Source organism: Humulus lupulus, chromosome 4 (genome assembly GCF_963169125.1).
Source record: "Humulus lupulus chromosome 4, drHumLupu1.1, whole genome shotgun sequence".
NCBI classification, from domain to species: Eukaryota; Viridiplantae; Streptophyta; class Magnoliopsida; order Rosales; family Cannabaceae; genus Humulus; species Humulus lupulus.
The window spans coordinates 160,202,714-160,217,195 of NC_084796.1; the positions used below are offsets into that span (position 1 = coordinate 160,202,714).

At 33.6% G+C, this 14,482-nt stretch overlaps 1 long non-coding RNA gene across 2 annotated transcripts; it reads left to right on the forward strand.

Moving 5' to 3' along the window:
* The first annotated feature begins 1,288 nt into the window (after positions 1-1,288).
* On the forward strand, positions 1,289-4,671 carry LOC133829242 (uncharacterized). Of its 2 annotated transcripts, XR_009891639.1 has the most exons (4): positions 1,289-1,589; positions 1,672-1,750; positions 3,302-3,367; positions 4,429-4,671. It is a non-coding gene; the product is annotated as an uncharacterized LOC133829242 (long non-coding RNA). The 2 variants fall into 2 exon arrangements; XR_009891640.1 differs by lacking the exon at positions 3,302-3,367 and having other exon boundaries at positions 1,295-1,589.
* Positions 4,672-14,482: the final 9,811 nt, after the last annotated feature.

Consider the following 14,482-nt stretch of genomic DNA (forward strand, 5'->3'; position numbering starts at 1 on the left):
CTATGCCGCGGCCCGACCCTTTGAACCCAGAAAAACCCACCCTTTTCAACCTCTAAACCTCACTTTTGGCCATCCCAAAGCTCCCAACTCAAAGCCAATTAATAACAACATCATTAGAATGATTTAAACAACACAATTCCACCAAAAATCCAGCCTAACACTTACCAAAATCCCAATTCCAATTTCTGAGATTTAAAACCTAAAAACTCAAAACCAGCCATGGAAATATTAAAATTCAACCATCAAACTTTGAATTGAAACTTACCTCAGCTGTAGAATCGTTCCTCCAAGAATTCCCTGACCTATCTTCAAAGTTTCAAGCCTCAAACTCTACCTTGAATATCAAAATCACAACTATTAAAAACTCAGCCATTTTTCTTAAAGTTCCTAACCACAGAACGAAAATCAATGCTTACCTTGGCTCTAATTCAACCCTTGAGTAGTTCCTTGAGCTAATCCTCTAGCTCAGCCCTTCAATTCCACCAGGTTTTAGTTAATTCCCCTTGAAAATCAGGGTTTTTCCTTTGCTAAGAGAGAGAAGAGAGAGAAGGAGAGAAAGGTCGGTTTAAACTTGTGTCTACTGTTTTCTAACATATTCCTTAAGTCTATCCTTAAGTTATCAGACTAATCCCAAAGCTCGGGGTACCGGAAACGTCCCCGAGGGCAAAATAGTAAACTTCCCCAGCATTCCCACTTAGACATCCTAACCTCAAATGTGTAATGTCCTACGTTTTTGGGTACCTTTAAACGACTCGGGTCGGGATTTTTCCCCCGGGTTAAGAATATTATTTTAAATAATATTATATTTTGTTTGGAAGTATTCCATGAGTTATTGCTAGCCAAAATATGAATTTTGTGATTTTAAAAGTCAAGATAAGACTTTCGGTCCTGGACCGACACAAAAACCCTGATCGGGTAAAATTCTCGGAAAATAAAATGAAAAATCATGGAAATTATATTTTGGGCATAAAATACATTCATAAAAGTTAAAGTTTGGTAAAAAATAATAAACCTAAAAGAAAATGGAAATTTTAAGGCATTTTGTGGTAAATGCCTAATTTTGCCGAAATGGGGAATTTTATTCCATGAATGGACCTTAGGTTAAATTTTATTATGTGATTAATTAAATTAAATGTGAGAGACATTTAATTTAATTAATTAATGTTAAGTTTGGTGATTAAAACTTAATAAAAGTGAAAAAGGGTGTCAAAAGCCAATTTGGACTTTTCTTCTTATGAAACCTTTTTTAACCTTTATTAAAAAAAAATAAAATGAAATGATTATATATAGCAAGGGTTGGCCGGCCATGTGCTATTTTAGGTGGTGTGAACCCAACTTAATAAAGATAAAATCTCATTTTAACTAAGTCAAGTCAAGTGGGCAAGTGGGAGGAAAACACTTGAGTGTTTTTGAGATAAATTAGATAGTATATAACTCTTCCATCCCTCCCCAACCGACCACACCACCCTCTCTCATTCACTCATCTGATTTTTTTAAGACCATTCAAAGTGTTCTCTCAATATTCAACCTCAAGAACACCAAGGAAAGCTTGGAGGCTAAGTCTTGGTCTAGGAAGTATTTTCCCTAAGGTAAACCTTCACTAATCTAGGCTTTTGTAAAGTTTTAAGCTTAGAGTTTCAAATAGCTAATTAACTATGTTGTTGGGGGAAGTTGGTTAGGGATTTTGAAAGGTTTTGGAGGAGCCAAAGCTAATAGGAAGGTCCAAACCTTAAGCAAGAACACCAAAGAGGTAAAAAGTTTACTTTTGATGATTTTGTTGTAGGGTTTTTAGTTTTAAGCATTATTTTGTATATCTAATGCTTAAAGTTTCTTGTTGGTGATGTAATAAGGTTATGGTAGTTGTTTAATAATTTTTATGATGCATGTGTATTGATTTTTGAAAATGGGAACCAAAACCCCCAAGGGTTTTGTAGGATACCCTAAAACAAAACATGTTTTGAGCTGTGACTTCCAAAGGGTCAAGCAGCCACTGTATATTGTTTTTGTAAAATTAAATTGTACTGTGATGTTTTTGAGATTGAGTACATAAAATTGAGCTTTTGAAACACTAAAAAATGTTTAGAAATGAGTAAGTTATGCTATTTCAAAGTTTAGGTAAAAAAACTGTTTTTTTTCGTATTCTTATTTTCGGAACCAAATTTGGACAGCCACTGTATAGGGCAAATGAACCCAGTTTTTTCTAAAATTTTGTGGACATATTTCTGGCATAACCTATTAGTCCACTGTAAAATTTGGTAAGAAAATATTAAACGGTTTGAAAGTTATTAACTGTCAAAGTTTGGAAAAAAATAAGGACTTGAAAATAAGGTCATTTTTACCTCATTGTTGGAAAATGATTTCACCAATCAAAAATGCTCATATTGACCTAAGATTTTACAAAGACCTAAATGGCATAACAAAAATGGAATTGAGAAATTTTGGTAACAATTGGGTAAGTAAATTTCAAGTTATGAACTAACGAAGTATGTAATTAAAAATGTGAAAATTAGGTTTTTCACACTTAGTGTAAAAATGAGATTTTGGAACACAAGGTAAAAAGTAAAATTTTGCTTATTTCAAGATATAAATTGGTAAGTCTTGAAATCATATTTTCACTAAAATTATCCCTTTGAGTTTAAATGAATTATTTTTATTAAAGAGTTTTTATTCTTTCTAAAAATAAGAGATTTAATTTATTAATAGTTAATAAATTAAAAGAGGGTTTAAAACCCTATATTTTGAGAAAATAATTAAATAAATTATTTTCCTAGTAAGTAAAATTGATTAATTGCTTTTGGAAAATTAATTAGTCAAGATGAGAAATTTATAACGGTTTTCCTAATTAAGACAAATTAGGCAATTTTCTTAAAACGGTTTTTAGATATTAAAACCTTAAGAAAAATAAAAGGAAAAATTTAAAGAGTTTATTTTCTTTAAAAATAATTAAGGAAATTATTTGTATTTTCTGGATATAATACCGGCTAAAATCTTACATATTTTAACCGACTAGTCGAAAGTGCGGGTTAATAGCGATACCTTGAAAGAATAAGATTTTTAGCGGATTGTGGGAAATACCATTGTGATACCCGAGCCTAGGTATCGAGACCTTAGGATAGGTCTCCCCGAGACTTAGGGTTTAGTCTCGAATATTTTGTATGACTTTCCTTAATAGTTTTAAAACCAATTAAGGATTATAAATCCTTACAAATGACTTTTATTAAAATGACCAAACTGCCCAAAATAATAATAATGAATTATTAGTGCCATAATTAATCCGAGTATACTGTATGGATAACTACAGTATTGGCTAAGCGTAACTGGACTGAACGTTGGAGGGTGAAAACCTGCTGAGCGCTAAGGACTCCAAGTAAGTCAACTTATATTGTATGGCTGCAACATGAAATGATTATTGTCTTGTATGTTAGTATAGGGATACATGCATATATATAGGCTGTCATAGAAAGTTGCTTAGAGACGTTAGTCTAGTGAGTGCTGATTTAGAAAATATGAACGGTAGAAGTCCGTCATATCCTAGACGGTTGATCCCCGTCACACTGCTTGATTTTATTTATGTCCAGTTCATTACCGCGACGAGTGGCCATGAGATGAGGATAAGCTGGTTAAACCTAGGGGCGCCAAGATAAATGGGACCTAGGGGCCCTCATGCTTACTTAATCATTGGACGGTTAGAATCCGAGCAAGTGCTCTGATAAGTTATTCCCGGATAGCAGCCGTGAATATTGGCCATTCCGTGAGAGTGCCTAGAGATACTAGGGGTTGCCAAGTTTGAGTGAGGTTGAACACCCTAGGGGCAGCTGCTCACCAGCACCACTGATTAACATAGAAGTCTCTGTAAAACCGTGTAAATTGGATTACACTCTTGAATAAGTAGCGATGCCCTAGGTAACACGATAGTTACCCTTGATGAGAATATTTATTGGCTAGATCTTAGTGTGGAGACTCGATTCTCTTTTACAGATTAGCAATTATGTTGGAGGGCGCGTTACACCTGAATTGTTGGAAATTATCGAGCGTTGGTCTCGAATTATATTGTGATATAATGTATCTGCTTGCTCTGGGATTTTCTGAGTGCAGGGATATAATTGTTGATAAGATATAGTTGTGATATAATATATCTGCTTGCTTTGGGATTTTCTGAGTGCAGGGATATAATTGTTGATAAGAATTAGCTGTGATATAATATAACTGCTTGTTCTGGGATTTTTCTGAGTGCAGGATTTTTATCTAGATGTGAATTAATTTATCCTTGGTTATCAGGCATGACCATAAGTTTGCCAGGATGCTTTAGCGTTCTTGAAATTGATTGTGTAGGGTCCGGATGGGTCCGGATCCCTATTTCTCTATCTGCTTTGTTTGAAAGTTGATCTTACTAAGCGTTTTCGCTTACCTAGTTGTTTCATGTTGTAGGTAAGTGCAAGGGCAAGGCAGAGCAGTGAGCGCTGGAGTCTTCCTTGCAAATGTACATGTGGACCGACCTTTTGGGAAGCCGTTTTATTTTTGGAAATGTTGTGTAATTTTCCTAAGCAAGGCTCACCCTAATCTTTATAAAACATGTTTGTAACTAAATGTTAAGTATGGCCATACGACTTTTTAAAAAGTTTTTTTTTCTATGGGTTTTTGAGACATTTTGTTAAATGAAAACATTTATATTTCCGCATTATCGAGTCTTGAAAATCCGGGTCGTTACAAAATGTATCTCCAATTATTTATTTTCATAACCCGATAGTCTAAATCACTACCCGATACCCAAAATATCCCTGACTTGTCCAAAGTCAATCATAATGCCCCGTTGTGACTTTTCCTGCTATCTAGCCCTAGGATCGCCCCAAATCGCTGGTTGCAGATTTATCCACATAATAATGTGGTTCTCACATATATCACATACATATATTTCACATCATCATATAATATCATCAATTATCATATGCTCACTATTAATCATGTAATTACGCATTTAAATCAACAAAATTCATTCTAATCCCAATTATGCCCTCCTGGCACACTAATCAAGGCCCTTAAGCCCTATTAGTGATTTTGGGTCATTACACATGTTGTCTACTGTGTTCACACATAGTGGATATCTTGTGAAGTCAGACTCGTTCATTTTCAGCTGCAAGTAGAAAATGAGACTTGCATCATCCACTATTTTGAGGGGTGGGTAGCCGTCCTTCACTTGATACTGTAGTTGCATTTGTGTTGTTGGAGGGTTGCAATGTAACTGCAACAACAATGTATGCACAAGTTCTTCATATTTTCAATTTCTAGGTATCAATTCCCCACTAGGTTCAAAATCAACGTAATTCTTGTTGTCAACCCATTTTCCGTTGCTCTGAATCAATATTGGTATTGTTTCCATTTGCTGAAATGTTAAATAGCAGGGTTATTATAGGCAATAACTTACAAACAACGTAAGAGCAACAAATAATATATACATTCTAAATTCTTCAATCAATTTGTTAGCATAAATATCAAATATATTTTTTTAGCATAATAATGAAGAGAATCTATATGAAAAATACATACATGGTTGTGATGTTTTAATGAGATTAATTGTTACAATAACTATTTTCGAACAATTTCTTCCTTGATCTGAATTTTTCTACAAAATTGAAGCAAAGATAATGAGATTATTCAGGTAGTTTTGATGAATTAATTTTTTAGTTTTTGTTGGGGTTTTTTACTGCTTACCTTATGGTTGACTTGTTTTTCCCAGAAATTGAATGTGTCTAGCCATTTTCAACATAGTTGTTGTTGTCTTTTTGTTGTAAACCTTTCCACCCAAAATCAAACAGTACGCCATTGTTGTTGCTGGTTTCTCAGATCGGGATCGGGTTGTAGATGTGGGTTTGTTGTTCAGATGAGATCTGTCGTTGTTGTGGTGTTGTTTTTCAGATCTGAATTGTATGTAGTTGGGTGTTGTTTCAGATCATAATCATTTGTAGCTTTGTTGTTGTTTTAGGTCGACCATCACCGTTTTTTGTCTTCAAAATCGTCGTTGGTTTTGTTATTGTTTGTGGTAGATATGTTGTTGCAGTTGGAGGTCGTTGTGGGTAATCCTTGACAGAGAGTATACAGTGCCACGTGCGAGAGAGAGATGAAGTAGTATTTTTGTAATTTTTAATTTTTTTGGTACAGAAGTAAAAAATTATGTGCTACAGTAATTATGTTGTTTTTATTACTTGTTGGTCATTATAGAAAAAATCTCTTATTTTAATGCTCAAAAAATGTTTTTCTCAATTTGTCTTCAAATAAAATAATATATTTATATTTAAATAAATATCAGTTAATAAAAAATTAACCTTATTTTATTTTTTATTGGATTAAAATAATATCTCTAAATAAGTTTTTTATTTTATCTCTCCTTTTATAATATTATTTAAATAATTAAATAATACTCTTTTAACTAATACATAGTTTTAATAAATAAAACTAAATAGTTAAAATTAATTAAATAATAATAATTATCTCATAATTACCATTTTGCCCTCGAGAATAAAATCTCTCACAAAATAGTTCTTTCTCTCACTAATCTTTCCTTAGTAAAGCTTACCCTAGAAAGTGTAGTACAAAGGTGACTTGGGGACCATGGATCTATAATTCTAAGCTCCAATAAATCAGATTATTGATTGAACTCATCAATGTAATAACCTTATTTATTAATTCCATTATTACTCCACTATAAATATGGAATTGCACGCTTAGAAAATGTAGAATTATATTTACTAAGTTCTACTAGTAGTCCATTGATATAATCAATATAAGTAGTTCTGTCCTCCAATTTATTAGTTCATAATTAGAGCTGGTCAAAATTACTATTGTACCCTTCTAATTATCTCTTGATTCCTTAAGTACCATTAATTCATAATGAATAGTTAATCTATAATCCAATTATAAATTTGAGCTCAATAATTAAATTCACTCCCAGAATTAACCCTCAAGGGAACTAATATTCGATCCTTTACAGAAAGCTTTGATTCCACTGTTGTATAACATGTTCTCAGCCATTCATGTTATTAAGCTCCCAAAACAAAAGTTATTCAGTATCATTATATATAAGATACCTGAACGAGTGAATCAAAGAACCTAATAAACACAAATAGGAGTTCACGAATACTCAGGATTTAGACTGATCTACTAATGATCATCTTTGTGATATAAATTAAATCTTTTATGATAAATGACACGTTAATAAAAGATATTAATTTACATCAGTCCAGTCATGTATAATCACTATTATACACAATACCTTTACTAAAATGTCTATCCACATTAGTGATCCGAATCAAAATCACATGCACTACTAAGTATTGCTTAGTAAACTATACTAGCAACCCTTAATTAAAGATTCCATACTTTAATATGTTGCTGAATTTTTTTATTCCTATTTTATGATCTTAATTATCATGTACTCTTATAAGATCATACACTAGAATATGAATAAGGAATTTTATGATATTTATTAATATATTTGTATTTCATATATTTCACAATATATTATCTTTTAACTTGCTTTCAAGGCATAAACCCTAACACGGATACCCTATGCCCCCGTAATAGAAGGCTTAATGTGTGTAATGTTATGTACTAGAACTGACATTTGCTACGGTGTGGGTATAGTTAGTAGGTACCAGTCAAATCCAAGATTTGATCACTCGACAGCTGTAACGCCTTAATTTCTCATAATATTATTGAGAACACAACGTTGGATCATAAACATAAATATTGCTCTTTTATTTAATAAAATTAGAATAAACAAAGGGATCCCACGTCTTTACAAAAATAAAATAAGGTTTGTAACAAGATAAAATGAGCATCATTAAAAATATAAAAATAAATAAAACTTAAAAGAAAATGCTTTGTAAATAAGGTCATAGGCCCGTTGATCATTCCTCGACTATATGGTCCCCACGAATACTTCACTAATCTCTTAGGTCCCACTCGCCACCGGCCTTTCTATCCTCAATTGTCTGGACAACAACATAATAAGGAGTGAGCTTCTAAGCGCAGTAAGGAAAATACAAACAAAAGTCATATAACAAGTAATCATAACAGACATATCATAAAATCATAAAAAAGTTCATAATACCTTAAAACATAAACATATTCTAGATCTTAACCATAGGTCATAAGAGGTCCTAATCATAGTTCATAGCTATAGGTCATAATCATAATCATAGGTCATAATAACAAGACATGTATAAGAAAAAGATAAGTGCTTATACAAGGGTGGCAATTAAGCCCGGACATAAGTCCGTCATACAAGTTTGGCAACTTAGCCTATGAACATCAACTTAAGTCTGTCATACATTTTTGAACACCTTAGGTCCAGCCACACTTATCTTCTTTTGTACTTGAAATGTTAGGGTCATACAATATCACAAGCTAGGTCATAAAATAAACTACCTAATTTTCCTTACCTTGAGTGTGGAATGAGAAGAAAAAGAGAGATTGATTTTGCTATAGAGAATCGCCCAAAACCTTATATATAAGATAAAAAAAAATTAAATTTAGAAACTTACAATAAAACTATATTTCCAAGAATTCGAAACCTTATAAAATCGTACCTTTACCCTAGAATCAAAAGATCGAAATCCCGAGCCTTCTATAATGCCTATTTCCAACACAACACCAAGAGCTTTAATACTTGGAATATTTTTGGCTATAAAGTGGTTTAAAATGGATTAGTGTTTTGGATATGTAGGGTTTATAATATCTCAAATGTTTAAGGTTTAATAAGAAAATAGAAGAAAGTAAATTTCCTGAGCACTCATAAATGCTATAAGATTTCAGCTATAAGGTGTTTGTGGGCAAAAAGAAGAGATGTTTTGGGGACTATAGAATTGCGAAAAAAGAGAGAGGCTTCAGAGCTTTTAGAGTGTGAAAAAGTGAGATGGTAATGGCTCTATTTATAGGCTCTACACCTTAACCTTTTTCCTTGATTGCCTCCAACTAGTTCAACTAGTTTTCAAAATTCAAACTTATTCTTCTCTTAGGTAGTTTCGCCAGCCCTAAATTGCTCATTCAATGTGCTTCAAACTCTCTCAACATACCACATAGCCTCTAGTTGATTAAAAAATGAGTCAAAGTCCCAACTTATCCACCTTTATAGCCTACATGCCCATAACTATTCTAATATTTTCCAAATGGTTCAACCAATCTTCAACTTGGTAACTTGATTCAAGCTTAGTGTGACACCTATCATGTAAATTCAAAATGAGTAAAAAATCTAGCCTATTTTTTATGCTACACACCTATGGCTATGCTAGGTCTTACTTGGTTCTTTAAAATAACTATAATATTTAATAAATAAATTCACAAAAATTCCACCTAATAATACCATAGGGAAATTCGGCTATACTAGCTAATTTTAAATAATTCAGACTTAAATTAATGCCACGTGTATACTTCTTAGACCACCAAATAACATGTGTGCATTATTCTTTAATAACACTACATTCTAATTTAATTAAGAAAACTTAAAACTATACATTAATTTAATCATATACTAAATATCCCATAAATTACTAGCTATAATAATTATAATTATCTATATTATAATTATTTCTAAGTCATAAGATCATACCTTAAAATAAATAATTTAATTTTAAGCAACCTTTTTATTTCCCACCACTATAAACTATAACTAAAACTAACCCATGGTCATATTTATGGAGCTTATACGAAAATAATAACCTTGGTTATTACAATCTCCCCCCCCCCCCCTAAAGAAATTTCATCCTCAAAATTTTACTTACCAAATACCTCGGGATACCGTTCCCTCATATCTTCCTCCAATTCCCACGTTGCCTCTCTTTTAGTGCTACTGCTCCACAAGACTTTAACTATGAGGATACTTTGGACCTTAACTCCTTAGTACCCCGCTCTAGAATGCATACTGCTGTTATTCATATCTAAAATCCTATTTTAACTCTAGAGCCTTGTAATTGAGCACATGGGTTAGATCTGAGACATACTTTCTCAACATAGATATATGGAAAACATTATGAGTTTCAACTGATGATGGTGGTAAAGCCAGCTGATATGCTACTTGCCATACTTTGTCCAATATCTCAAAAGGACCTATAAACGTTGGGCTTAACTTTCCCTTCTTTCTAAAATGCATAATCCCTTTCATCGGAGATACTTTGAGAAAGACTTGATCGCCTACTGAAAATTCAATGTTTCACCTCTTAGCGTTAGCATAGCTCTTCTGGTGGCTTTGAGCGATAGTCATTCTTTGTCTTATCTTTTCTGCTGCCTCTGTTGCTTTTCTTACAACCTCGGGTCCTAAGTATTGTCTTTCATGAACCTCGTCCCAATGAAGTGGTGATCGACACTTCCATCCATATAGCTTCTCATAAGGTGCCATGCCTATCGTTGCCTGATAACTGTTGTTGTAAGAGAATTTTATTAATGGAAGATACTTGCTCCATGATCCTGAGAAGTCTAGTGCACACACCCTCAGCATATCTTCTAATATTTGTATGGTGCATTCTGACTGACCATCGGTTTGAGGGTGAAATGTTGTACTTAACTTTATCTTAGTTCCCATTGCATGTTGTAGACTTTCCTAGAACTTTGAGGTAAAAAACAATCCTCTATCACAGACTATCATCTTTTGGACTCCATATAATCTTACTATCTCTGCCACATAAAGCTCTGTGTATTGCTCTGTGTTATGATCTGTTCTTACTGGAAAGAAGTGAGTAGATTTTTTATGTCTGTCTATAATCACCCACACAAAGTCATGCTGCTTGGTGGTTCTTGGTAACCCCATCACGAAGTCCATCGCTATATCTTATTCCCATTTCTATTCAGGAATCTCTAACGGTCGCAATGTTCCAGCGAGTCTCTGATGTTCGACCTTAACTTGATGACATGTGACACATTTTGCTCCAAATTCTGCTATGTCCTTTTTCATTCCTGACCACCAATACATTGTATTGACATCGTTGTACATCTTGGTCGACCCCGGGTGAAGTGAATACGAAGTGGTGTGCGCTTCTTTCATAATACTATCTCTTAGCCAGAATTCGCATTTCTTAAACTTAGCGTATAGTTGATGATTTTTGAGTCGTTCCAACGTCAGTTGCAAATGCTCTTTATGCTCGACTTTCATCTTTGTGTAGATCAATATGTCGTCTATAAACACCACAATGAACTTATCCATGTAATCCTTAAATACTTGGTTCATAAGATCCATGCACACGGATGGTGCGTTCGTTAAGAAAAAAGACATTACTAAAATCTCGTAGTGTCCATATCTGGTCTGAAAATCCGTCTTTGGGATATCTTCTTCTCGTACTCTTAGCTGGTGATACCCTGACCACAAATCTATCTTCGAGAACACTGTAGATCCTTGTTGTTGATAAAAAATATCGTCTATTTGGGGCAAAGGGTATTTTTTCTTGATCGTCACTTTATTTAGTTCTCAATAGTCGATGCACATCCTCATGCTCCCGTCCTTCTTCTTGACAAAAAGCACTGGTGCACCCTAAGGAGAATAGCTTGGTTGGATGAAACCTTTGTCTAATAGCTCCTGCAGTTCAATCTTTAGGTGCCATTCTATAGGGAGCTTTTGAGATTGGTGCCGTCTCTGGTGCCAGCTCTATTTTGAACATGATTTCCCTACTCGGAGGTAATCCTGGTAGATCTTTTGGAAACACCTCTAGAAATTCGCATACAATATGTACGTCTTTTGGTTTGAGTTGCATCTCTCATGACTTGTCCACCATGTTAGCTAGAAATGCTTGGAAACCACTACTAATGAACCATTGAGCTTTGAGAGTTAAGACTATCGGTATGCGAGTTTGAGAAACTTTTCCTTTGCAGGTGAACTATTCTCCACCTTCTATTTGAAAGTTGTCCGTCTTACCCTTACAGTCTATCGTTGCCCCATGTTTTGCTAACAAGTCCATGCCTAATATTACATCATAATCCTTAAGGTCTACTCGATCAAATCTACTGGTAACTCTCTTCCTTTGATTCTAATTACAACGCTACGCACCCCCTACTAGATATCATTCTTTCCCTCGAGGGTAACTCCATGGCAAACTTATCTCTAAAAAGTTCACATGGTTTATCTAAGCTATCAACATATTCATAGAGACAAAATAATGCATAGCTCCTGAATCGAATAAAACATTACATGGTTTGCCAGAGATAGTGATCAGACTTAATACTACTGTATTGCTAGTTTACACCTCACCTCTTGTAAGAGCGAAAACTCTGGCTGGTACTAGTTTCTCATCCTTCTTTAGGTTTCTCAATTTCGAGCAGTCCTTCTTGAGATGACCCTCTTATCCACAATTGAAGCAACCCTTGGTCATATATCGACATTCTCTTGAATGTTTTCTTTTGCAGGTTTGGCACTGGGGATATTCTACGTAAGGATTTTTGTTTCTGTTGCCTTCCGACGTACTTTTTCATTTCTTTTCAGACTTCTGGTTTTGACCACCATAATGTTTCCTCTTATGGTCGTTCTATTCGTTGTTGTTCTTTTTAGCATCCCATCTGGTCGCACCTTCTTTCTAGATTCTATCTTCTGACTGTTTGACTTCTAAGGCTATTTCCAATGTTTCTGCATACGTGGTTACTCCCCAAACTAGCTTCACATCTCAGGCTATCATTGGCTCCAGTCCTTTTACGAATCTTTGAATTCTTAGCGTCTCAGTGGGTACCGTGTCCATTGCGAACTTGGCAAGTCGGCCAAACTTTCTGGCGTACTCCGTCATAGCCGAATTCCCTTGAGTACACAGCGTTGGATCATAAACATAACTATTGCTCTTTTATTTAATAAAATCAGATTAAACAAAGGTATCCCACGTCTTTACAAAAATAAAATAAGGTTTGTAACAAGATAAAATGAGAAACATTAAAAATATGAAAGTAAATAAAACTTAAAAGAAAATGCTTTGTAAATAAGTTCATAGGACCGTTGATCATTTCCTTGACTATATGGTCCCCACGAATACATCACTAAGCTCTTAGGTCCCACTCGCCACCGACCTTTCTATCCTCAATTGTCTGGACAACAACATAATAAGGAGTGAGCTTCTAAGCGCAGTAAGGAAAATACAAACAAAAGTCATATAACAAGTAATCATAATATACATATCATAAATCATACAAAAGTTCATAATACCATAAAACATAAACATAATCTAGATCTTAACCATAGGTCATAAGAGATCCTAATCATAGGTCATAATCATAATCATAGGTCATAATTGTTGGGAAAACTTATACATGATCTTGTTTATTTTCATGTAGATCTTATATTAAACGAATTAATATAAGAAAGCCTAAAACATGTTTCTAAAATTGAATTCAAATAGAAATAATGATAAGAACACTTACATTATACACAGCGGAATGATAGAGTCCTTCCTTCAGTTTCTCTAGCCCCTGTATCCTTTCTGTTGCAGAGTATTCTTCGATTTTCTTCATAGCCTTCCAAAGTATCCTTAGAATCACCTAGACTAGGGTGGGCAATTCTCAACACATGAGATAGATAATGAGAGAAGAAGAGAAAAGAATAATGAGGCTTAGAAAATGACTTATGTTTGTAGAGAGAATCTAAAACGTACTAGATCTTCTGATCTTCTCAGAAACTTGTGTCTGTCATTTCTCACTTAGCACTCCTTTTATAGACTCAATTACCCCATTTAATTTAATTAAAAAATCAATGAAATAATAGATAATATCTGCCCTAGGTAAAAATTATCATGGGCTTTAGGCTTGTAAAATTTCTCATTTAATTATAAGCCTATTGGACTTAAAATCAAGGTCTGCATTATTTTCTATTGATTTAATTAATTAAATAATTATTTAAATCCTTTATCAAATTAATTATTTATAATTTGGACCTTGATTTAAACTTATTTATTAATTTAGATACCAATTTATCTTAATTAATAAATCTGCCTTAATTTCTCTTTTCTTCTCTAAATTACACAACTTTGTGAAACTATCCAAAATTGACTTGGTCAACTTTGATAATTCTAATTGATAATCAAATCAATTAATTAAGACTATCAAGAAGATTTTATCTAAGGTACAGTGGGGACCATGGGCCTATGAAATCAAGCTCCAATAAGTTATCATAAATCTAACAAATAAATTTACTAACTTATTAATTCCTCGTGACTCCACTAAGGACTCGGAATTGCACTCTTGAATTCATAAAGCGCTCTATAAGAAATATAGATACGTTATTAATTATCCATTGTTACAACCATAATTGTCACTCAATCCTCTATAGACGGTCTACAATGAGATGTGAATAAAATACTGTTTTACCCCTCATTGTATTTTATCCTTAAAACACTTAGTTCCTTATGAATGATATTTCAGTAAACTAATATTAATTACTGAAATGAGATCTCTATCATTTAGCGCCTTGAACCAAACTAAAAGGAAACCATCATTTCACTTCTTCATCAGAAGCTATAGATGTTCA